This window comes from Manis pentadactyla, chromosome X (assembly GCF_030020395.1).
Source record: "Manis pentadactyla isolate mManPen7 chromosome X, mManPen7.hap1, whole genome shotgun sequence".
Lineage (NCBI taxonomy): Eukaryota > Metazoa > Chordata > Mammalia > Pholidota > Manidae > Manis > Manis pentadactyla.
The window spans coordinates 108980673-109004415 of NC_080038.1; positions in this window are offsets into that span (position 1 = coordinate 108980673).

Sequence of the window (23743 nt, forward strand, 5' to 3'; positions counted from 1 at the left end):
ATCAATTAAAGACAATCCTGAGAATGGAATTATGCAAGGAGCTTCCAGATGTGTCAAATAGTAACAATTATCAGGAGATAGATGTTGTGGAACTCCGAACCTGTTTCTCTTTCTTTCAGTGGTTGCTAGAATGCTGGTTTTGACTACTGTAGTCATGAGGCTGTTAGTTTTCAAGGTTCCCATAGATCTGGGGGATAGCAATAGAGCAAGCAAAAACACCACAAAGCTTGATGTTTTTACCAAGATTCAACTGTTTTTCTTAAAGAAATACTCCTTGGATTATTGCAAGCCTTTAGTTAATTTTCAGAGTTTTAATAAAAAAGTTAACTTTGACCACTTTTTAGTGTTCTCATTGCTTTTATGGGGGTGGATTTTGGAGAGCATCTTTATTAGGATCCTTGACAGCTGTCTGACTTTTGTTGAGATCTGCAGAACATTGTCTTTTCTCACATAGTAACAAATTCTAATAAGTCTTCCTTGCACAATATGGAGAAGTATTTCAACAGTTGAATGTTTGGTAATGTAAACAAAGCCGTATTTTCTATTTACAGTGTAGCCTCATTTAATTTTTATCTTTCAGAAAAGTTTTGCTGCCTCCATAGATAACATATCTCATACTGAAGCAGGGAAATATAATACCAAGAGAATTTTGGCAATGATATTTCTCATTTTACAGTACCACTCCCAACCTATATACATATACACTTAATATCTTCTGGACATCAGTCAAAGGCTAATTTCATTGCAAGGTCCTGGGGCATGCTATGCTTACTTTTTATTTTATCATTGATATACAATCTTACATTGGTTTCAAATATAGAACACAGTGGTTCAACAGTTACCCATATTATTAAATCCTCACCCCCACTTATGCAATTACTATCTGTCAACATAGGAAGATATTACAGAATCATTGGCTATATTCTCCATGCTGTACAACTATCCCCATGACCAACTTATATTATGATTGAGCTTTTATGCCCCTTTATTCCCTTTCCCCAACTCCTCCAAACTCTCCCCCATGGTAACCACCAGTCACTTCCCAGTGTCTATGAGTCTATTGCTGTTTTGTTCAATTTTTTTGTTTTGTTTTATAGTCTACACATAAGTGAAATCATATGGTATTTGTCTTTCTCTCACTTATTTCACTGAGCATAATACCCTCTAGATTTATCCATGTTGTGGCAAGTGGCAGGATTTATTTTTTATGGCTGAATAATATTCCACTGTGTATATATACCATTTCTTCTTTACCTATTCATCTACTGATGGACACTTAGGTTGCTTCCATATTTTAACTATTGTAAATAATGTGGCGATGTAAATTAGTACAACTGCTGTGGAAAGCAGTATGGAGGTTCCTCGAAAAACTAAAAATAGAAATACCATTCGACCTACTAATTCCACTTCTAGGAATTTACCCAAAGAAAACAGACACCCTGATTTGAAAAGAAATATGCTGTGCTTACTTTAGTGTCAAGTTGTATAACTGATACAGAATGTTTATCATAGTTGACTAAAGTCTGATGACACATAGTGCATATATAATGATTATTCATTCAGCATTCTTCAGACCAGATGGGTCAGATATGGAAAATACTAGAAGATTAGAAAGACTACCAATCTCAGATTCATTTTTGTTTGTGACTTTTCCAAGGAATTTTAATTTATCACCTGTGAAAATTACCCCAAGAGTAACTCTTAGGTTTAGACTCTAAGTGATGTGTTCTAACCTCACATTTTGCAATGCTAATTTGATACATAATGACAAGCAGGAATGTTCATTACAATTTTTTGTTGTTGTTTTTTAGGAGAGCAAGGCACAGGCTTTTATTTAGAGATAAAGTGAAAGGACAGAGCCCCTGGCTCATGCCAGGAGGGGACAAGAGAGTCCAGGGTGATGCGTTGTCTAGGGGTTTTATAGGCAGTTGAGGATTTGGGGGAACCGGATAAAGGTTTAGGGGTGTGGACTTGTTAAGTGGTCCCTTAATATTTAGAATTAACTTAACACAAGCAACTTGCTGCTCTGATGATTTCTCTTTGAGATACCAGCATCTTGGTCTGGGAGCACCTGCCCAGCCCCCAAGGTGAACTGAGGTATTGTTTTCTAAAAAATAAGTTAAGAATTTCTAACTTCTTAACTTCTTGGGTATTAAAATGTAATCTTATGTTTAAGGTGAAATCCTTCCTGCCTTTTACTGTGTTGTTCATGGCTGGGTTTACTTGCTAAATTAGTTGCCTAGTTTGCAAAATCACCTCATCAGATCTGAAGGAGGAAAGACAGCACATAGGCCTGGGCCTTTTAGCAAGCCAAAGTGAATCTTACGCATGATTATAAATGATTAGTGTAATAAAAACATGTGCTACTCTTCTTTATCTGGGGAATATAAAGTGATCTCACTGAAGAATAACCCTAGAACTTAATGCTTAACACAGGGTTTTGGTAGGGGGTTTCCTTGCTTGTAGTTACATTGCTCTTACTGCAAATACCCTGCCTTGCTTTTTCCAGAGGGCCTCTCCCTACTCTGACTACACCATGGTCCCTGTCCCATTCCACCCTCTACAGATAGAGACCTCGCTGCTGCTAGGGAAAGGGGGTGATGACTGCTCTGGCTGCTTCATGCTGAGAGGGGACACAGTAAAGGGTGCAGCTAGGTCTCCATCAGTGGTCAGTCAGGAAGGCCTCAGAAGATGGGCATTTCCATCCTGCATTCTATTTCCATCACTATTTGCAGTTTCATGGCTTCTAGGCGAGATAGAATAAATCATGTTATTAGGGTAAGTATACAGGGGCCAAATATTAGTATGAGAATAATGATGAGCCTGATGAGTAAAATGGATTTCTACTAAAAGGACTTAGAAAGCCAGTTTCCTATTGTATTAGTCCATGGGATTTCTGGGCTTGACATAGTTTAGATTTGCCTTTGGAGGTCCTGGAGTGAATCAGAGACATTTTGTGAATATATGGAATATACACACAACACTTAACTTTGATTATGGCACAGGTCTCTCCTTGTGCTGCTGTTAAGATGTCTAGTGTCATTTTATTTTCTATAACTGCTTGGCGCATTAGTTTAACTTCAGTGTTTAGGAGGTCTATTTTTCAGATAGTATCATTTAAGGCCTTTTGTCCTTTAAGGTATTATTAATGGGCCAGAATTTTACATTCCAACTAGTTATTTCAACACTTAGTACTCTCTGGGCAATGCGTGCATCATTTTTAAGAATTTGTAATTGCAACCTATCATGTTCCTGAAGAGGAGACACCCACTAAGGGATTCCTGAGGTACTAGAAATAGGAAGTAATCCACATATCTAAGATGAACTTCCATTTATTCTAGCTATGTCTTCAGCTCAGTTTAAGGAATTAGGTTCATTTATTATGAAGGGAGCATTAGAGAGCAGCAAATAAAAAAGTAATATAGACTTCATATTTATTACTTATAAGAGGATGAGAAAAAGAAAAAGAAACATGTAGTACTTATCTCAAATATTGGTAGTTGGAGATTTTCTTTTGAACAGTAGTTTCAGATCTTCTATAGGTTCACAGGCATACTCAGGTTCCCAAATTTTGGTGTTCTGTGCAATGGGTTTTTCTTTATCTGTGGTGTCTGAGAGGTGTTGGGAGTTTTCCAGGCCTTTACTCTGTATTGGTGAATCCAAGCCTCGATTCCTGTGACCTCCGAAGTTATCCCGGACGAGCCCCCAAAGATGATGCCGGGGTTCTTGTTCATGAAGCCGAAGAATGAGCTTCACAAACACTCAAGGTAGGAGAGCAAGGTAGAGGCTTTTATTTAAAGATAAAGTGAAAGGAAAGAGCTCCTGGCTAATGCCAGGAGGGGACAAGGGAGTCCCATGTTCATTACATTTTGAAATGATGCCCACAAATGACCAGCAGGAATGGTCATTACTTGTTGGAATGAGGATCTAAAAATTAGGTTTTTTTCCTCTGTATATTCCACAGAGTTTGGGTACCTTGGCATCTGTAGCAATATAACAGAAACCATCTTGCCTTTAGCAAACAGATTTTTGAGCTTAGATTCTGCATTTCTTGCTCTTTAGGTTCTTCACTGAGCTGTTCCACATTTATTACCAGTTAAATGGAGAACAATGAAATAGCATTCATTAGTGCTTGCTTAATCCAGGGAAATCTGGCATGGGAATGATGACTAGGTAAGCCATTTTTGTCCTCCAATTTATGTTTAAATTCCTCTAAAAGTAATTTTCAAATGTAAAGTGTAAAAAGCAATAGTATCAGAGACACACTGCAACACACCATTTTGTGATCTTTGGAAGAGTTACTTAACTCTCTAATGACTCCCTCAGCTGTACCAAAGGCTTATGATAGGGGAATCTCAAGTTTTGGGTTATTCCTGAAGGGCTTTACAGTGCTGCTGAGGAGCTGACAGACTAGTACATCGTTTGAAATTGTGTATGTATTTCTATGAATTTTAGTAGCTCCCATCAAAACAATGCTATTTAAGTACCATTGCTCTTGGTTAGTACCTCAGCAGAGTAATTGAATGTACATAGGCTTTGTTAACTAGCAAAAATTATTAACTTTGCAGTGATTCTCAAAGGAGAGTAGTATCATGCACCATCTGGGGGAGTTTGAAGTGTCTGGTAGTGTTTTTCATTGTAATGACTACAGTACCACACTAGCATTTAGTGACTTTTGGCCAGGGTGCCAAAGGGCCCACATAACAAAGGCTTGTCCAACTCACAATTCCAGTATGGCACCCTTTAAGATGCAGTGAGAAGGGGGATTGCTCTGTAGTTGTACTACAGTGATGATGCACTTTCTTCATACTTGCATGCCTCCAAAATGAAATTCACTGCAACATGTGAGAATTCATTGTGAGTGTTGCATTATGGTTTACTCCATGTTAAGAACATTAACACTTCAGAGATGAATAAATTGTAAACTCTTAATAAAGGATAATTATATCATGTAGGTATCTGCTTCGTAGTTCTGCCTTATTAACTATCAATGGCCTTTGTGCAAATTTACTACCTTGCCTATAAAAAGGACTCTGTGCTATCAGATTAACAATAAGGCTTTCGAAGGGACTGCATTCTTTTCAGTTTGTGATGATGGGCCAAGTTCTGCATCAGATTGGTGGAAGGCAAAAATAGAGGTTGATCACAGGTACAACGGAACTGGAGACTGGAGACTGGGATAGATAATATACAGAATATATAAGGAATGATTAGCTGTGCAGTAGTTCTCAAAGAAACACAGAATTGAATAAGGTGTAGGATGGTCCATTGCCCTTAAAGTGGATTCAGATTGGGTTGGAAAACCAAGAATAAACAAATAATAATAATAATAATATAACAATAATTAAACACAAAAATGATCTAATAAGTTCTTAAATATAGTGGTTCTAGGAATGTACACTTGAGGAACTCAAAGATAAGAATGTATCTTTAGGCTGCTTTAGCTAAGAATGGCTTTATGGTAGCTGTGAACCTCTGCTGAGTTGAGTACTGAGCACACAGCAGGTGATCAACTGAAATGACATATCTTAGACTTATTAGGAAGTGGTAACAAGTACATATTAGGTGAATCCAATAGTGCATACTGGTTGTTCTGAGTCATAATCATGTCACTGCTGTTAAAAACACCAAAGATACTATATGCCACTCTAGAGATTACCATATTACACAGAGATGACCTATAACTCAAGCTTCTACAAGCCTTCCCAGCCAGAAAGATTATGGAATTAATAATTATAACTCATATATTAGCTTATGCCCTCAGTTACTGGTATAGGACTTCCAAATCTCTTAAAAATCTTATCCAAACTGAGGTGTCTCACACATGTTCACAAGCAATATTTTCAAGTTATATTCCAACCCTTGTTTTTGAACCATATCTAGTAGTAAAAAAGAAAACATGAAGACTGTACCTGGTCATGGTTTCTTCTATGGATTGAATGTGTCCCCTGCCCCAAATTCATATGTTGAAACCCTAATCCCCAATGTGGTGGTATTTGGAGATGAGACCATTGGGAGGTGATTAGGTCATGAGAATAGAGCCCTTGTGATGAAATTAGTGCCCTTATAAGAGACAAAGGAAAGCTTGCTTTCTCTTTCTTTCTACTGTCCTCCATGTGAGGATACAATGAGAAGATGGTCATCTGCAAACCAGGAGGGGGTTCTCACTAGATACCTGATCTGTTGGCACCTTGATCTTGGACTTCCCAGACTCCAGAACTGTGAGAAATAAATGTTTAATTTTTCTAGGTCATTCAGTCTACGGTAATTTGTTATCAGAGCCCAAACTGACAGTGTCTTTTTCCCAAATTCATAGTATGAATGGCAGGGAACTATCTCCTAATTCTTTCTCAGCTGCAAGCCCATGGGGTGCTAAGGTGATACATTGCCCTTTGAAAACCTGAATGAGTCAAATCTATGTCATACTCCTGCAGAAATTGGAAAATGTCCTTCCTTCTGATATGTGTTATGCTTCACCATCCAGGCCCTAAAGTAGTATTACCGATTTCCCCATATTTCAGTCTCTCTGGGTAAATAGCTGCTTGAGCTGTTGTCTAAAGCCCATTTTTCTACAAGGCTCAAATGCTAACTCATACAGTAAGATCAAGGGGCGAATTTTTTCCAACAAATGTTATAGCCATCTCCCACACCTTGCATCTCCCACACCTTTCATTCAGCCAGACACACACCAAAAACAAAACGCCTCAAAACTTTGTGTGAATCATGTCCTCTCAAACTTGCTCACCAATCATTACCAGGTATGCTCAGATAAAGCTGAATCCCAGATTAAGTGAAAACTGGCCTTCTACTATGGATGCATAAGGATATGGATTTTTTTATGCCTCATATTCACTACACATATGCTGTCCACATGAATATTTTCTAGTCCTATCTTCTCACTAACTTGCTGTGGATTTCAAACCAGACTAATTGTTCCAAATCTGAGTTTCCTTATGTGCAAAATTAGGATGGTATCAAAACTAGCTTTTATCTAAGGTTAGGGTCATTTTCATTTCTGTTGTTTTCATTGTTCTATGATTCTAAAGGCAGAATCAAAGAATATGTATCCTTAGCCTGAATAGAAATTCCTTTTATATTCCCTGATAAATTGCTCATCTGTCAATCAATAATCAGGATTTTATGCAGCATTTACCATTCAATTAATAGGCACTCAGTTAAGAAACTACAAATTTTAAAAATGGATTAAGAGGAAAGTATTGTTTATTGTGAAGACAATAGAAAAAAGATTTCTGGAAGAAGGAGTACCTTAGCTGAGTCTCAGGATGAATAGGAATTTATAGATTTCAAAAAGTCAAGGAGACAAGATATACAATGAATTCCATAATTTTACATAATTTTATTATAGCTATTGGAAAATTGGTGGAATGTCAAGAGATAAAACTGGACATGTTGGTAGAGGCTTAGTAAAAGGAGCCTTCTATATCACAGTACAAAGTTTGTACTTTATCCCAAAGGTAATGGGAAATGTGGAATTGAAGTGTTTTGAGCAGGAAATAAGATGATAAAATCAGTATTCTAGAAAAAAAAATTCTGGCAGTGGTATAAAGAATAGATTGGAAAGGAGTAGCATTGGCCGCAGGTACACTAGGTAAAAGGTTATTGGCAACAATCCAGTAAGTACATGAATTAAGGCATTGGCAAGGGAAAAGGAGAAGACCAATAGAAAAATAATAACAAAGTAGAATCATTGGGCTTTGTGGTGTGTTGGTATGAGGGGTTTTAGCGAAACAAAGGAGTTCTCACTTGAGCTATTGAAAAAAACAGTATCCATCACCTTGAGGAATTCAGGGAGAGTGACAGCTATGGAACAGTGTGCTAGGGAGTAGAAAGAATGGATTTGAGCTACCTGGAACCATGTCTGAGATGATGCTGCAGCTAGATCAGAAATGATACATCTGGAAGTCATGATCATATAAGAGATAGTTTATTTGTTTTTTTTTCAAAGTTAGTTTTTTATTGAGGTGCATACAATAAAATGCACAAATCATAGTATACAGCCTGATCAATTTTCACATATGTAACTCATGTAACCATCATCCAGATCAAGATATCAAACGCTCTCACTAATATTTTACCCCTTCACCTATTTCACCCATCCGTTCTCCTCCTCCCCTATAGCAACCACTGGTCTGTTCTATAAGAGGTAGTTTATACCCATAGGACTAAATGAAAATGTTCTGCAGGCTTACTCTGAGTTCTGTTTTCAGTGTGTAGTCTTCACACTATCTATATCAGAAATACCCAGGGTGCTTCATAAAAATGCTACACACTAACATACTGAATCAGAAGCTTTTAGAGTGGGCCCTGAAATTCTGTATTTTGAAAAGGAAGTTCTTTAGCATACTAAATATTAAAAACTAATGGTTTATGGTCAGAGACAAAGATGATCAGGGATAGAAGCCTGGTGTGTTACCCAGCCTCCAAATTGGCCCTTAGTAAACCCATCTCCCAGTATATACATTTTTATACAGTCCCCTCCCACATTTGATTGTGTTTGGCCTGTCACCAAAAAAATATGGCAGAAATGATGGTTCTTTCCTAAATTGGGTCATAAAAGGACTGGGGGCTTCCATCTTGGGGATTGTCTGTGATCGCTGACACTGGGAGAAACCAGCCGAGGATACTCTGGCGGTCTATGGGCGGTTCCACATGGCGGGCAACCAAAGCTTCTGGCCAGCAGTCTGTGAAGGTCTGAGGCCTGCTAATAACCATGGAAGAGCAAATGAGCTTAACAGAAGATCACACAGCCCCAGTCAAGGCTTCTGGTGACTGTAGCCCTAGCTGCCATCTGGACAGCAATCTCATTGCGTTTCCTAAACCACAACCGTGAAGTGAAGCCACTCCTAGATGGCTCCTGACACTCAGAAACCATGAAAAAATAAATGCTTTCTTTTAAATGCTGCTAACTTGTTATGCAGCAATAGACGTGGTAAATTCCATATGAAAATCACAAGACAGGATTCAAGATCACTAATTAAGGTTTTAAGAAATACCCAAAGGCTTTTTTCCTTAATTAATTATAATTGATTTATTGATTCAATAGATATTTATTAGATGTCATCTCTCTATGTATATATTTATAGCCTGGTTCCTCCATTAGAATTACAGTGATCAAATCATCCTAAATTTTAGCACTGAAAGTCCCACCTCCCAGGAAACCTTCCCATTTAAAGCAGGGCAGTTGTTCACCCTAATTCGAATACACCAAATAGTCAGGGACATGTTCTTGTTTGTTACTATGCCCCAGTATCTAGAACAGAATCTAGCATATAGTTGGTGTTCAGTACATATTTTGAATGAAATAATTAGTGAAATAACACTCCAAGTGCTTCTTGACCATACCTCTCCTAGTGAGCAAACAAGCTGAGCTGGGTTCCATTTGAATGGTACACTGCACAGTTTAGTCTGGATTGGGAAGAAGATTGGTAGAGGAGTCCAAAATCATGGGATTAAAACCAATTAAGGCTAATGCTTAATATAGTTTTCCACTTTGATCACACATAGCGTTGTAGGCCATAGTAAGATTTCATTTAATTCTACCTATCACAGAAAGTCATTGGAGGGTTTGAAAACAGGTGTGTGGAATAATTTGATTTATGCTTTTAAAAAGCTTATTCTGGATGCTTTATAATGGATTGTCATGGGACAAGAGTGTCACTTAGCGGAGTGTTGCACTAGACACTATGGAGGATTTGGAAGTACATAAACATAATGTAGTTGGAACACAGAATTAGTTACTGTAAAGGACTTAGTTACCAATAGGAATAAGTATGCATCCATGCTGCATTAGTAAATGCTATACAATTTAAAAGGAGGAAGAGAGTCATAACTGATATTTTCAGAGAAAGCTTCAATCAAAGAGGTGGGAATTGAGTTGATACTTGAGATGTGTGAGTAGAATAAAGCAAGGATGACTTTTTTGGCAAAAGAAATAAAATCACAGATAGAATAGTGGTAGCATGTTTGTGCACAGGGAATAGTTTGGATTGATTAAGTCTGAGGATTCTTTTTAGTGAAGTAGGCTGTTTTTTAATTAGGTCGGTACTAGTTCACACTGGGATGATGTTGAATATTCAGATATTTGGGGGTGGAGAAAAGAGGGTTGCTACTCTTTGTTTCTCTTATCAGTGTGATGGGATATGTCTAAATTAAAAGTATGTAGAGTTGAAGGTACCAAAGAAAGAAAAAGACCTAAATCTTATTCCCTCTTTCTATTGATGTTGTGGTGCTTATTATACTCACTGATCCTCTTTAGTGGATCTCAAGGGTAATATCTGGGCAAGAGACAGCTGTAAGTTGGTACAAGCACTCAAGAGTTCTTGGCAGAACAGAAATCAGAGAAGGGATTTCAACTATGAGCAACCCCATAGGAGAGAAAAGATTTGAATTCTTAAGTTAATGGCCAACAGGCTTTGTCATCTCTGGGAAGATATTTGTGACTTTTTACTCAATTTAAAATTGACAGTAAAAATTACCTATCAGTGAGTTTACCACTGCTTATCATCCATCTCATAAAGAGGTTTTTAATGCTGATTTTAGATGAGTGAAATCAATGGCCAATAATGTATTTTGAAAATTCACCAGCAAGACTACCCTTTTTAATATGGAAAATCAAGATCCTTTAAAGATAATAACAATTTTTATTTTTTATTTAGTAACTTTCCAGTAGGAAAAAAATGGCTTGAGATCAATCCCTTTACTATCTGATATACTGATTCATGGACAAAGTCAGAGTAATTTTTATTCAAACTACACATATGATAATTTTTTTCTTCAATTTTAAAATTAAAATCAGTAACATTTGTTTATTAAAATGTGTTTATCTTTTTCACTTTTTGGGATGTTAATGAATCACCATTGTAAATTGCTCGTGATCTTTCTGACAGTGTTATCCCAGTACATCTCTTATTTTTTATCTTTTTACTTTAACTACAATATCTTTCATTTTAAACTCAACATATTGCCAAGCAGGGTCTAGCAAACATTTCTCTTTTTCTTCTATATTAATTGCCATGGTATTTTTACTGTTTAACTTTCTCTCTTTGTTCAGTTATAATGTGGATAAAACCTGGGAGGATTTTTAATTACCTACCACAAGACTAAATATTATTCTTAAATAAGAAAAAGTTTCACCAATCAATAACTAATAACTTTCAATGTGAGCACATATGAGTGATAAGAATTAGTGAGTACTGGTTAGGTATAAATTTTGGACATTCAATCATTGGTGACAAAGACAAAGTTGGGACCTGGCTACATCTCTGCTCTCCTATCAGAACTCCATGGCCTGGACTGCTTTTTCTGACTTTCCATCTAATAAAATCTTCCTGTCATATTCTGTATTATTTGGGTACAATGAAACCCCAACTGTCATATTTGAAAATAACATCAAGATGAGTTAATTTCAGGGTGTAAATGGGTAAGAGTGGCTTGATGTGTTAATTTTCATCCTAACTGGGACCTCTTAGAGACCCTGTAATTGATATAGAGGATACAATTCCAATAGTACTATTAGACAAATTGTAACAAGAGAATGGGGATAGATTGATATTATTGGTCATACTGTCAAATTAATTTTTTTATGAAAACTGCACTCCAAAGATCTTATGAAACTAATCTGTCATTCAAAAACATCTACATTAAATGAAGTATAAACTAGAAATAAAATTGAATGTAACAAGACATAGCACATAATATGTTTTTATATATTCAGTAGTACAAGCCTGCCCACATATGTTGGGTACATATTCGTACATCACCATTCATTCATTTAAGAAACATATTGTGAGCCAGACACTGATAAATAAGGAAGAGCATCAGAAAATAATTAATTCATTAATTAAAAGTTACACTATTCTAACAATCACACCCACAATTATAGTGGGTTCCACAGTGGTATCCATAGTACCAGATATATGTTTATTTCCCTCTGGATTCCAGAATACAGATAGAAGAAACAAATTTTCTCCCATCTTATTGCTTCACTCTTTCCCAGGGTGGTGATCTTCTGCATAGGTTCAAACTAGCCTTTGAGAAGGATAAAGAATCAAAATCCAGGAAATTCACTTGTTTTCAGATGCAAATGATGCAGATCTTGCATACATTGCTTACATTCACATTCCATTGGCCTGAACTTAGTCATATGGTTTTACCTAGCTGCAAAGAAGGGAGGGAAATATAAATTCCAGTTGAGTGTGTGGTCATTTGTCCAAGAAGAAGGGGAGAATAGATTTTTGGGGCATAATTAGTGGTCTAGAATAGAGTGCTCTTCCATTCTATTCTAAGTTGTTTTGATGTCTCCTATGGGCACTGGGAGCTAACTGAAAGATTTTACAAAGTAGTGCTTTGAAGAACAGGTTGGAGAGGGATAATACTCTGGGAGACAATTTAGAATATTTTTGCAATACTCCAAGGATTAGATGGTCTAGTCTTTAACCAAGACAGTAACCTACTTATATGGTTTACATTAAGTTGCACACTCAAATGCTAGGCATATTAAAAAAGCAGAAAATATATCTACTAATTAGAAAGAGGGAGTGTCACCCATTAAATATATTCCCATTCTCCCATCCTCTGTCTCAGGGAAGAAGACTCTGGACATTTCTCCCTTTGCAACAGATGTAGCTAACGATAGCCGTGGTATTAATGGGTCCTCCTAGACCTCTCCACAACAACGTGAGTTTTCATTTTTCCTGATTGTAAAAATCTGGTGAGAATAATACAGCACCAACCTCATCACACCTGTTTTTACAGGAGCAACTTTAAAGTGTATATGTCCACAAATTCCGCTTGTGATTCTTAACACTCAAGTTAAGAAACAGTATTAAATTACAAATATATAGAGATTGCTTATGATAGGCATTGATTTATTTATAATATACTCTTAAATCCAACTTTACAGGTTTAAGGACAATGGTAGAACAAAATTCTGTGATTTGTAACATGAGTGTTGATAGGCACCTTGACGCAGGACTCTTGCAATTTAGGATAATCTATATTTAGACTTGCTTAATATGCACTACCAATATTGAAAACTCACATCAATCATTATATTCACATAATTCTTATTAACCAAGTAATGGGAGACTTCTGTTCTTAGTTTTCTCATGGACTTAATATTTCTTTACAGACTGAACTTATTCATTGCCCATCCTTGCTCCATCTCACCTTACCTGAGGCTTCTGTGCCCCATCCTGCTCTGTCCTATATAGCTCTGCCATTTTGTCGGATTTGGTTGTGTCCTACCATAACCCACTTTACACTTACCTTTGTAATGAGCTTATTCTACTCTATCCCTCCCAGAACTCTACAGATTTTACTTTTTCAACCCTACACTGACCAGTTCCCTACTATGCCCTACCTGCCTTATGCTAGCTCACTCTGACATACTGTGTCACGACCTGTTTTGCCCTGCTGACTTGCTCAACTCTTCTTTGTCCTAGGCATATTTGCCTGCTTCCTGCACTTTCTGAATTTTGCCTTTAGCAAAAGGTTCTGCTCAACACCTCCTGGCCTTACCCAAACCCTCCTTACTCTGTTTGACTTGAACCCATCCTACATTTTCCAGTGTGTACCACCTTGCCCTACATAGCCTTTTCCTGTCCTGCACAATGCTTTCATACTCTGCTCTTCAATTTTTGTGGCTCTGCTGTCCTGGGTGATGATACCTTTCTATCAAATAGACCTTGAGTAGAGTTTATAATACCTGTTATTCAACAGTAAGATGATGGCAATAACTGTGGAAATTTAATAAAGCTCCCTGTTCATTTCAGTTTCAGAAGTTGTCATACATTCTAGAAGTGGAAGTACTGGATGGAATGATATTTCTATTTTTAGTTTTTTGAGGAACCTCCATACTGCTTTCCACAGCAATTGCACCAACTTACATTCCCACCAAGAGTGCAGGAGGGTTCCCATTTCTCCACTGCCAGTGACCTAGGACTAGCAGAAAATCTGTAAATTCTGGGTTTCTATTTGTCAAAATTTAACAAAGCTCCCTGTTTATTTCAGATTCAGAAGCTGTCATAAGGTCTTTTTTATTTAATTCAAACTTCATATCAACAGCTATAAATAATAGGGGGTATCAATTTTAACAACTAAACAATCACAAATTTCATTGAAGTTTTATAGTATATGAAACAACAAAACAATTTAAGGTAGACAAGAAGGGGAGATAAAAGTTTATATGTATCTGAAATGATAAGCAATAGGGACAATATATGAACTGTAGCTATCTTTTATACTGGCCATGTCTTTTGGGTTTTCAAAATTATCTAAAACATCTTTTATTAGCCTTGTTTCTAATAAAACTTAGATATTTGCCCTCATATGGATAATGACAGGAACTATAATAAAAGAATTTTACAATAAGAGGACTTTACTGCATGCAAAAAATTTCAATTAGTAAAAATTCAATTCAGTAAAGTGAAATATGTTATGTAAAATTGAGAACACAGAATAGGCCAGATTAATCTTATTGTAATTTGTTCTCAGTGTCAATAGTCAGTAAATGGGTTTCTTGTTTTATATCAGCTTAGAGACAGCTATTTACAGTAGAGTAACTGACTAAATCAAGTGATTGTAGGGCCATGGGTTTGCTTTATAATTTCTCTTCAAGTAAAGTTGATTCCTCTTTTAAATAATTTACTAGGTTGAATGGTGACCCAAAAAGATATCAAGTTTTAATTCCTAGAACATGTAAATTATACCTTATTTAGAAAAAAGACCTTTACAGATGTGATTAAGGTAAGAATCTTGAGATGAGCTTATCCTGGGTTATCCAGGTAAGCCCTGTATGCCATCACCAATGTCCTTATAAGAGAGAAAGAGAGTGAGATTCTGCTGAAATGATGTGGTCATAAGCAAAGAAATGCTGTCAGCAACCAGAAGCTAGAAGAGGCAAAATTATACCCTAGATCCTCTAGAGAGAGAGTCAACCCTATTGACACATTGATTTGAGATTTATGGCCACTAGAACTGTGAGAGGATAAATTATTGTTTATTCTTAAATAATTCACCTAGTTTGTGGGTTTGGTATAATTTGATATACAAACCATAGAAAACTAATACAGATTTTGTACCAAGAAATGAGATGCTGCTTAGATTTCCTTGAACAGACTGTCAAGAGAAATGAGGATGTTTAAGACTCAGCCAATGAAGGCTCAGGAGGAAACATGATAGAGAAAGCCTGTATCATTTTAGGGAATCCATGTATTGCCTGTCATAATGAAAAGAATATTGATAGAAATGTGAACATTAAAAGCACTTTTGGGAAAGGCTCAGAAAGAAATGAGGAACATGCCATTGGAAATCAGAGGTAAGATTATGGTTTTTTTATTGAAGTGTCATTTATATAGAATCTTATATGGTTTCAAATGTATACCACAGTGGCTCAACAGTTACCCATATTATTAAATCTTCACTCCATCTAGTGTGGTTTTTATCTATCAATATAGAAAGGTATTACAGAATCATTGAATATATTCTCCATGTTGTTTACCATCGCCGTGAACAATTTATAATGTGATTGCAAATTATTGTACACCTTTATTCCCCTCACCCTCACAACCCACTTACCCCAACCCCTCCCTCCTTGGTAACCACTAGTCACTTCCCAATGTTTATGAGTCTACTGCTTTTTTTTTCCTTCTGTTTTGCTTTGTTTTTGTATTCTGCAAATAAGTGAAATCATAGGTTATTTGTCTTCATCCATCTGGCTTATTTCACTGAGCATAATACTCTCTAGACCCAAGTAGGTGGTGGATTTATTTTCTTTTCATGGCTGAATAATATTCCATTGTATATAGGTACCACCTCTTCTTTAACCATTCATCTATTGATGGGCACTTAGGTTGCTTCCATATATCTTGGCTCATGTAAATGATGTGCCAGTAAACATAGAGGGTGCATATATCTCTTCATATCAGGGATTTTGTTTTCCTTGGATAAATTCTAGAAGTGGAAGTACTGGATGGAATGATATTTGTATTTTCAGTTTTTTGAGGAACCTCCATACTGCTTTCCACAGCAGTTACACCAATTTACACTCCCACCAAGAGTGCAGGAGGGTTCCCATTTCTCCAAATCCTTGCCAATACTTCTTATTTCTTGTCTTTTGGATAGTGGCCATTTTAACTGTCATGAGGTAATATCTCACTGTGGTTTTGTTTTGCATTTCCCTGATGATTAGCAATGTGGAACATCTTTTCATGTGCCTGTTGGCCATCTGTATTTCTTATTTGGAAAAATGTCTGTTCAAGTCCTCTGCCCACTTTTTAATCTGTTTATTTCTTTTTTGGCTGTTGAGGTATATTAGTTCTTTATATATTTTGGTTGTTAACCCCTTATCAGATGAGTCACTTATAAATATATTCTCCCATTACTATAGGATGCCTTTTTGTTCTGCTGATGGTGTCCTTTGCTGTACAGAAGCTTTTAAGTTTGATGTAGTTCATTTTTGTTCTGTTTCCCTTGGCCAAGGAGACATGTCCCTGAAAAAACTGCTCATACTGATGTTCAAGAGATGTTTGCCTATGTTTCCTTCTAGGAGTTTTATGGTTTCATGACTTACATTCAGGTCTTTGATCCATTTTGAGTTTACTTTTGTGTGTGGAGTTAGACAATAATCCAGTTTCATTCTCTTATGTGTAGCTGTCCAGTTTTGCCAACACCAGTTGTTGAAGAGGCTATCTTTTCCCCATTGTATATTCATGGATCCTTTATCATATATTAATTGATCATATATTGTGGGTTTATATGTGGGCTCTCTATTCTGTTCCATTGATCTATGGGTCTGTTCTTGTGCCAGTACCAAACTGTTTTAATTACTGTAGCTTTGTAGTAGAGCTTGAAGTCAGGAAGTGTAATCTCCCCAGCTTTGTTCTTTCTCAGAATTGCTTTGGCTATTCAAGGGCTTTCGTGGCTCAATATGAATTTTGGACAAATTGTTCTAGTTCATTGAAAAATGCTGTTGGTATTTTGTTAGGGATTGCATTGAATCTGTAGATTGCTTTAGGATGGATGTCAATATTAATTCTTCCTATCCATGAGCATGGGATAGATTTTCATTTATTGGTCTCTTTAATTTCTCTCGTGAGTGTCTTATAGTTTTCAGAGTATAGGTCTTTCACCTCCTTGGTTAGGTTTATTCCTAAGTATTTTATTCTTTTTGAGGCAATTGTACATGGAGTTGCTTTCCTGATTCCTCTTTCTACTAGTTCATTGTGAGCATATAGGAATGTGACAGATTTCTGTGTATTAATTTTGTATACTGAAACTTTGCAGAATCCAGTTATTAGTTCTAATAGCTTTTGGGTAAACTCTTTAGGGTTTTCCATGTATAATATGGCATCTGTAAAGAGTGACAGTTTAACTTCTTTCACCAATTTTGATGCCTTTTATCTGTTTGTTTTGTCTGATTGCTGTAGCTAGTACCTCCAGTACTCTGTTGAATAAAAGAGGTAAGAGTGGACATCCTTGTCTTGTTTCCAATCTTAGAGGAAAAGTTTTCAGCTTTTCACCATTAAGTATGATGTCAGCTCTGGGCTTGTCATATATGGCCTTTATTATGTTGAGGCATGTTCCCTCTATACCCATTTTTTTTAGAGTTTTTATCATGAATGAATATCAAATTTTCTCAAATGATTTTTCAGCATCCATTGAGATGATCATGTGTTTTTTATCCATGTATGTTAATGTTATATATGATATTGTTTGATTTACAAATACTGTAACATCCTTGCATCCATGGAATAAATCCCATGTGGTCATGATGGATGATCTTTTTTGATGTATATTTGAATTCAGTTTGCTAATATTTTGCATCCATGTTCATCAAGGATGTTGGTCTAACATTTTCTTTTTTTGTGATATCTTTGTCTCTGTTTAGTATTAGAATGATGCTGGCCTCATAGAATGAGTTTGGAAGAATTTTATCCTCTTCTACTTTCTGGAATACTTCAAGGAAGGGTATTAGCTCTTTAAATGTTTGGTAGAATTCAAGTGTGAAGCCATCAGGACCTGACATTTTGTTTTTTGGTGGTTTTTTGATAACCAATTTGATTTCATTGTTCATAATTGGTCTGTTCAAATTTTCTGTTCCTTCCTGGGTCAGTCTTGGTAGGTTGTATTTTTCTAGAAAATTGTCCATTTCTTCTAGGTTGTCCAATTTATTGGAATATAATTTTTCAGAGTGTTCTCTAATAATTTGTATTTCTGTTGTATCCATTGTGACTTTTCCTTCTTCATTTCTGATTTGTTTACATGTGTACTCTCTCTTTTTTATTGATAAGTCGGGCTAAGGATTTATTGATTTTGTTTGTTTTCTCAAAGAACCAGGTCCTGCTTTCATTGATTTTTTTTTCTATTACTTTATTCTTCTTTGTTTTATTTATTTCTGTTCTGATCTTTAAGTCCCTCCTGCTACTAACTTTACATTTCATTTGTTCTTTTTCTAGTTTCTTTAATTGTGAGTTTAGGCTGTTTATTTGGCATTGTTCTTATTTCTTGAGATAGGCCTATACTACTGTGTACTACCATCTTAGAACTGCTTTTGTGGCATCTCACAGATTGTGGGCTGTGGTGTTTTGGTTTTCATTTGTCTCCATGTATTGCTTGATTTATGTCTTAATTTGTTCATTGATCCATTGATTATTTAGAAGCATGTTGTTTGGTCTCCATAAGTTGGTAGGCTTTTTTGTATTCTTTGTGTAATTAATTTCTATTTTCAAACCATTGTGGTCTGAGAAGTTACTTGATACAATTCCAATCTTTTAAAATTTATTGAGGCTCTGTTTTTGGCCTACTATGTGACCTTTTCTGGAGAACATTCATATACACTTGAGAAAAATGTGTATCCTGCTTCTTTTCAGTGGAGTGTTCTGTAGGTATTTGTTAAGTCTATCTGATCTAATGTATTGTACAGTGCCTGTTTTCGTATTTATTTTCTGTCTGGTTGATCTAATGTGAGTCATGTATTAACATCTCCTAAAAGGCATGTTACAATCTGTTTACCCCTTTAGTTTTGTTAGTATTTGTTTCACATATTTAGGTGCTCCTATTTTGGGTGTATAGGTATTTATAATGGTTATATCCTCTTGTTAGACTGACCCCTTTATCATTTTTTAATGTCCTTCTTTGTCTCTTATTATTTTCTTTGTTTTGAAATCTATTTTGTCTGACATAAGTATGGCTACTCCTGCTTTTTTCTCCCTGTTATTATATGAAATATCTTTTTCCATCCCTTCACTTTCAGTCTGTCTGTGTCTTTGAGTCTGAAATGAGTCACTTGTAGGCAGCAATGGGTCTTGCTTCTTAATCCATTCTGCCATTCTGTGTCTTTTGATTGGTGCATTCAGTCCATTTACATTTAAATTATTGATAGATATGTACTTATTCCATTTTATTAATTGTTTTCTGGTTATTTTCATAGCTCCTCTCTGTTCCTTTCTTCCTCTCTTATACTCTTCTCTTGTTATTTGATGGTTTTCATTAATGCCGTTGTTGAATTTCTCTCTCTTGTTTGTGCATCTATTATAGGCTTTAGTTTTGTAGTTACCAAAGGTTCAATAGCTTCATTACCATGTAACATCCTATATTAAGTTGCTGATTGCTCTATTTCAAACACAATTTAAAAGTACCTTTTTCTTCTTCCTTCTTCACACTTTATGTATTAGATGTCATAATCTGCACTTTTTGTTGTATCTCTTTATTGATTTCACCATATGGGTTTATTTTCACTGATGAAAACTATTTAGCCTTAAGAACATTTCCATCTACAGAAATCCCTTTAACATGTCCTGTAATGGTGGTTTATTGTTATAATTCTTTGAGCCTTTGTGTATATAGAAATTGTTTTTATCCCTGCTTCAAAATTAAGTGATAATTTTCTGGGTAGAAGATTCTTGGTTGAAGATCCTTCTGCTTCAGGACATTAAATATTTCATGCCACTACCTTCTGGCCTGTAAAGTTCCTGCTGAGAGGTCTGCTGATAGCCTGATGGGATTTCCTTTATAAGTAATCATTTTTCTTTCTCTGGCTACATTCACTACACTCTCCTTATCCTTAATCGTTGCCATTTTAATTATTATATGTCTTGGTGTTGTCTTCCTGGAATTCCTTTCGTTAGGAGCTCTCTGCTTTTCCATGACCCAAGTGTCTACTTCCTTCCCCAGATTGGGAAGTTTTCAATAATTATTTCCTTAAAGAGAGTTTCTATTCCTTTGTCTCTCTCTTCTCCTTTTGGTACCCCTAATATGTGAATATTGTTTCATTTGGATTGTTCACACAGCTCTCTTATCATTCTTTCACTCCTAGAGATCCTTTTATCTCTCTCTCTCTTCATCAGCTTCGTTATATTCCTGTTCTCTAATTTCCATCTCATTGACTATCTCCTCTACTTACAGCCATCTACTGTTCATTCCTTCCATTGCATGTTTCATTTCACTTACTGTATTCTTCAGCTCCGGTGGCTTTTTCAGCTCTTCTATCTCTTTGTTGAAGTCCTCCCTAAGATCTTCAATACTTTTCTGCAAATCTGTGAGCATGTTTATAACTTTTACTTTGAAATCTTTATCAAGAAGACTGGTGATCTTCATTTCATTTAGCCCTCTTTCTGGTGTCTTGTCCTGTAGCTTTGTTTGGAACATATTCTTCTACCTCCTCATTTTGTCAGGGTTTCTGTGTTTCTTCCTTTGTATTAGATGGTTTGTTATGGTTTCTGGCCATAGCTTTATGAAGGAGGTGTCCTGTGGAGCACAGAAGCTCAAGACTACTCTCCAGTGCCTGGTTCTACTTTGTGGAAGCCCCAGCTGTTGTTGGTGGGCAGTGGGTGGGGCCACCTTTCTGTCTGTTTACTGGTAGTGGTCTGAGCCTAAAGCACTGGCAGTTTGCCTCAGCTGTCTTTGTAATCAGAGCAGAGGCCTCTGCTGGGATTGTTGTGGACAGTCCGTCTACCTGCCCTAGAGTGGTGATGGAGCTTCAGCGTTAATGGGGTGGGCGCTTTGTGTGACTCTGAGGCAGGATGGACACACAGTATCAGACTTGGACACTGGTGGGGAGGAAGGAGCTCTCTGAGCTGACTCCTGCAGGTACTTTCCCAGTTGGGCTGAAACAGGGCTGAGAAAGATGGGAGAGTCTCCCTCTGCCTGCCAGATATCAAAGTCTGACATTGCTGCTGAGCCAAGTATGTTGGCTCAGCAGCAGTGAGCACAGGGAGGTGCCTTGGGGCTGAGTTGGCAGCGAGGGGAATGGAGCATCTGGGGCTCCTTAGAGTTCTGACCTGTTGAGCTGAGAGAGGTCTGGAGAGGTATCGTCTCCTGAGGAGAGAGCTCCATCCAAACCTTGCCCCTCTGGCAACACTCCCACTCCTGGAAAATCTTTCAAACTTCCACCTCTGCTTTAGGTCTTGGCAGGACCAGTGGAGCGTGCCTGTCCTTCACAAGCAGCTTGGTGCTCCAACTGTCCCTGGTGTCCAGCTGTGCTAATCACCAGAACCCAATGTAATGTGAACTTGAACTCCTGGAGCAGATGTCCAGGGCCAGGCATGCCATGTTCCTGGGTGCCTGTCACATCCCCATTGTGTTCCTATTCCTCCTGACTGTGGGCTTGGATGGGGGAAGGGCTTGGGTACTGCTCAGTCATGGTTCTGCCACTTTATCTTTTTCTGTGTGGTCTTCTCTTATTCCCCAGGTGTACATTGTCTATTTTGCATTCTTCAGGTCATTTTCAGGTTTAATTGTTTTTGCTGTAGTTTCTTTCTTTATGTGTTTGTGGGGTGAGGCTTCTGCCTTTATTTCCTACTCTGCCGTCTTTTTTTCCTCAAGATTATGTTTTTTTATGTACTGCCAGAAAACAGCTGAATCGCATCATCCTCTTTTCTGAGCATGCACCTTGTCTTGGGATATGCATGTGGCTTTCTAAATTCCCCCAGTGTATCCGGATACTTTTGAATGTCCTTATTTGAAACCCAAAGACTCTCAACCCTGGCAGATTTTCCTGCCAGGGTATAGGTGATCTACTGTATGCTCAACCATAATGTACAGCCCCAGTTGGCTGTGAATTTTTCTTTAGGCTTACAATATTTTTGAGAAATGCCTGACATTTTTCTGCCCTGAATTTTTATTTGTGTGCAAAAGAGATAGCACCTTGTGTCAGTTTTTCAGGTGGCCCCAGGCAGGTTAGAACAGATAAATACTATAATTTACAAATAAGGTCATCTCTGTTCCCTCCAGAACCAGGTACAGGGGCCTGACACTGCTAAACCAGGAAGAGTGTGGTATAAGGGCAAGTAAAAATGGAACAAATATTTCATACCATTTTTAAGTTGCTTTTCTCTTGAGTTTGCTTTCACTTGTTTGATGTAAATCTTCATTTTCCAGAGGTTTCTAACAAAATTGGTCTGATAGTTTCTGCTTATTTTTCAATGTTTCTGTGAAGGAATGGATGTTTAGAACTGCTACTCCACCATTTTAATGGTCTCACTTGCATATGTTTATTTTTATATGTTGTTTGATTTGATTTGCTAATATTTTGTTGAGGATTTAGCTTCTATATTAATAAGGGATGCTGGTTTGTAGTTCTCTCTTAATGCAACTGTCTTATTTTTGTTTATAATTTGATGTTTATACCTCTTTATCTCCTTCACCTATTTCACCCATCCTCCATCCCCTTCCCCTATTGTAATCAACAATGTGTTATCAGTATTTATGGGTCTATTTCTTTTTGTTTATTTTGTATTTTAGATTCCACATATAAGGAAATCTTTATCTGACTTATTTCACCTAGCATGATACTGTATAGGTCCATCCATGTTGTCACAAATGGCAAGATTTTCTTCTTTTATAGCTGAATAATATTCCACTGTGTAAATGTACATCTTTATCCGTTCATCTATCAATGAGCACTTGGGTTGCTTCCATATCTTGGTTATTGTGATAATCCTGCAGTAAATATAGGTGTGCATATATCTTTAAGAGTTAGAGATTTTATTTTCCTTGGATGAATTCCCAGAAGTGGAATTGCTGGGTTATATAATATTCTATTTTTAGTCTTCTGAGGAAACTCCATATTGTTTTCCAAGGGGCCAGACTATTTTACATTCTCACCAATAGTGTAGGAGGGTTCCCTTTTCTCCACATCCTCACCAACAATTTATTTTTGTCTTTTAGATAGTGGCCATTCTGGCTGATGTGGGATACCTCATTGTGGTTTTAATTTGCATTTCCCTGATGATTAGTGACGTGGAACATCTTTTCATGTGACTGTTGGCTATCTGTGTATTTTCTTTGGAAAATGTTTGTTCAGGTCTTTTGCCCATTTTTTAATTGTATTATTTAGTTTTATGGTGTTCTATGAGTTCTTTATACTTTGAATATTGACCCCGTATCAGATATATCATTGGCAAATATATTCTCCCATACAATCAGCTGCCTTTTTGTTTTGTTGATGGTTTTCCTTTGCTGTCCAGCTTTTTAGTTTGATATAGTACCACTTGTTTATTTTTTCCTTTTGTTCCCCTTGCCTGAGGAGATGTTTTCAGAAAAAAATTACTCATGCTGATTTTCATGAGATTCTTGCCTATGTTTTCTACTAAGAGTTTTATGGCTCCATATCTTATATTTATGTCTTTAATCCATTTTGAGTTTATTTTGGGTATGGAGTTAGACAGGAATCTGGTTTTATTCTCTTGCAGGTAGCTGTCCAGTTTTCCCAACACCATTTATT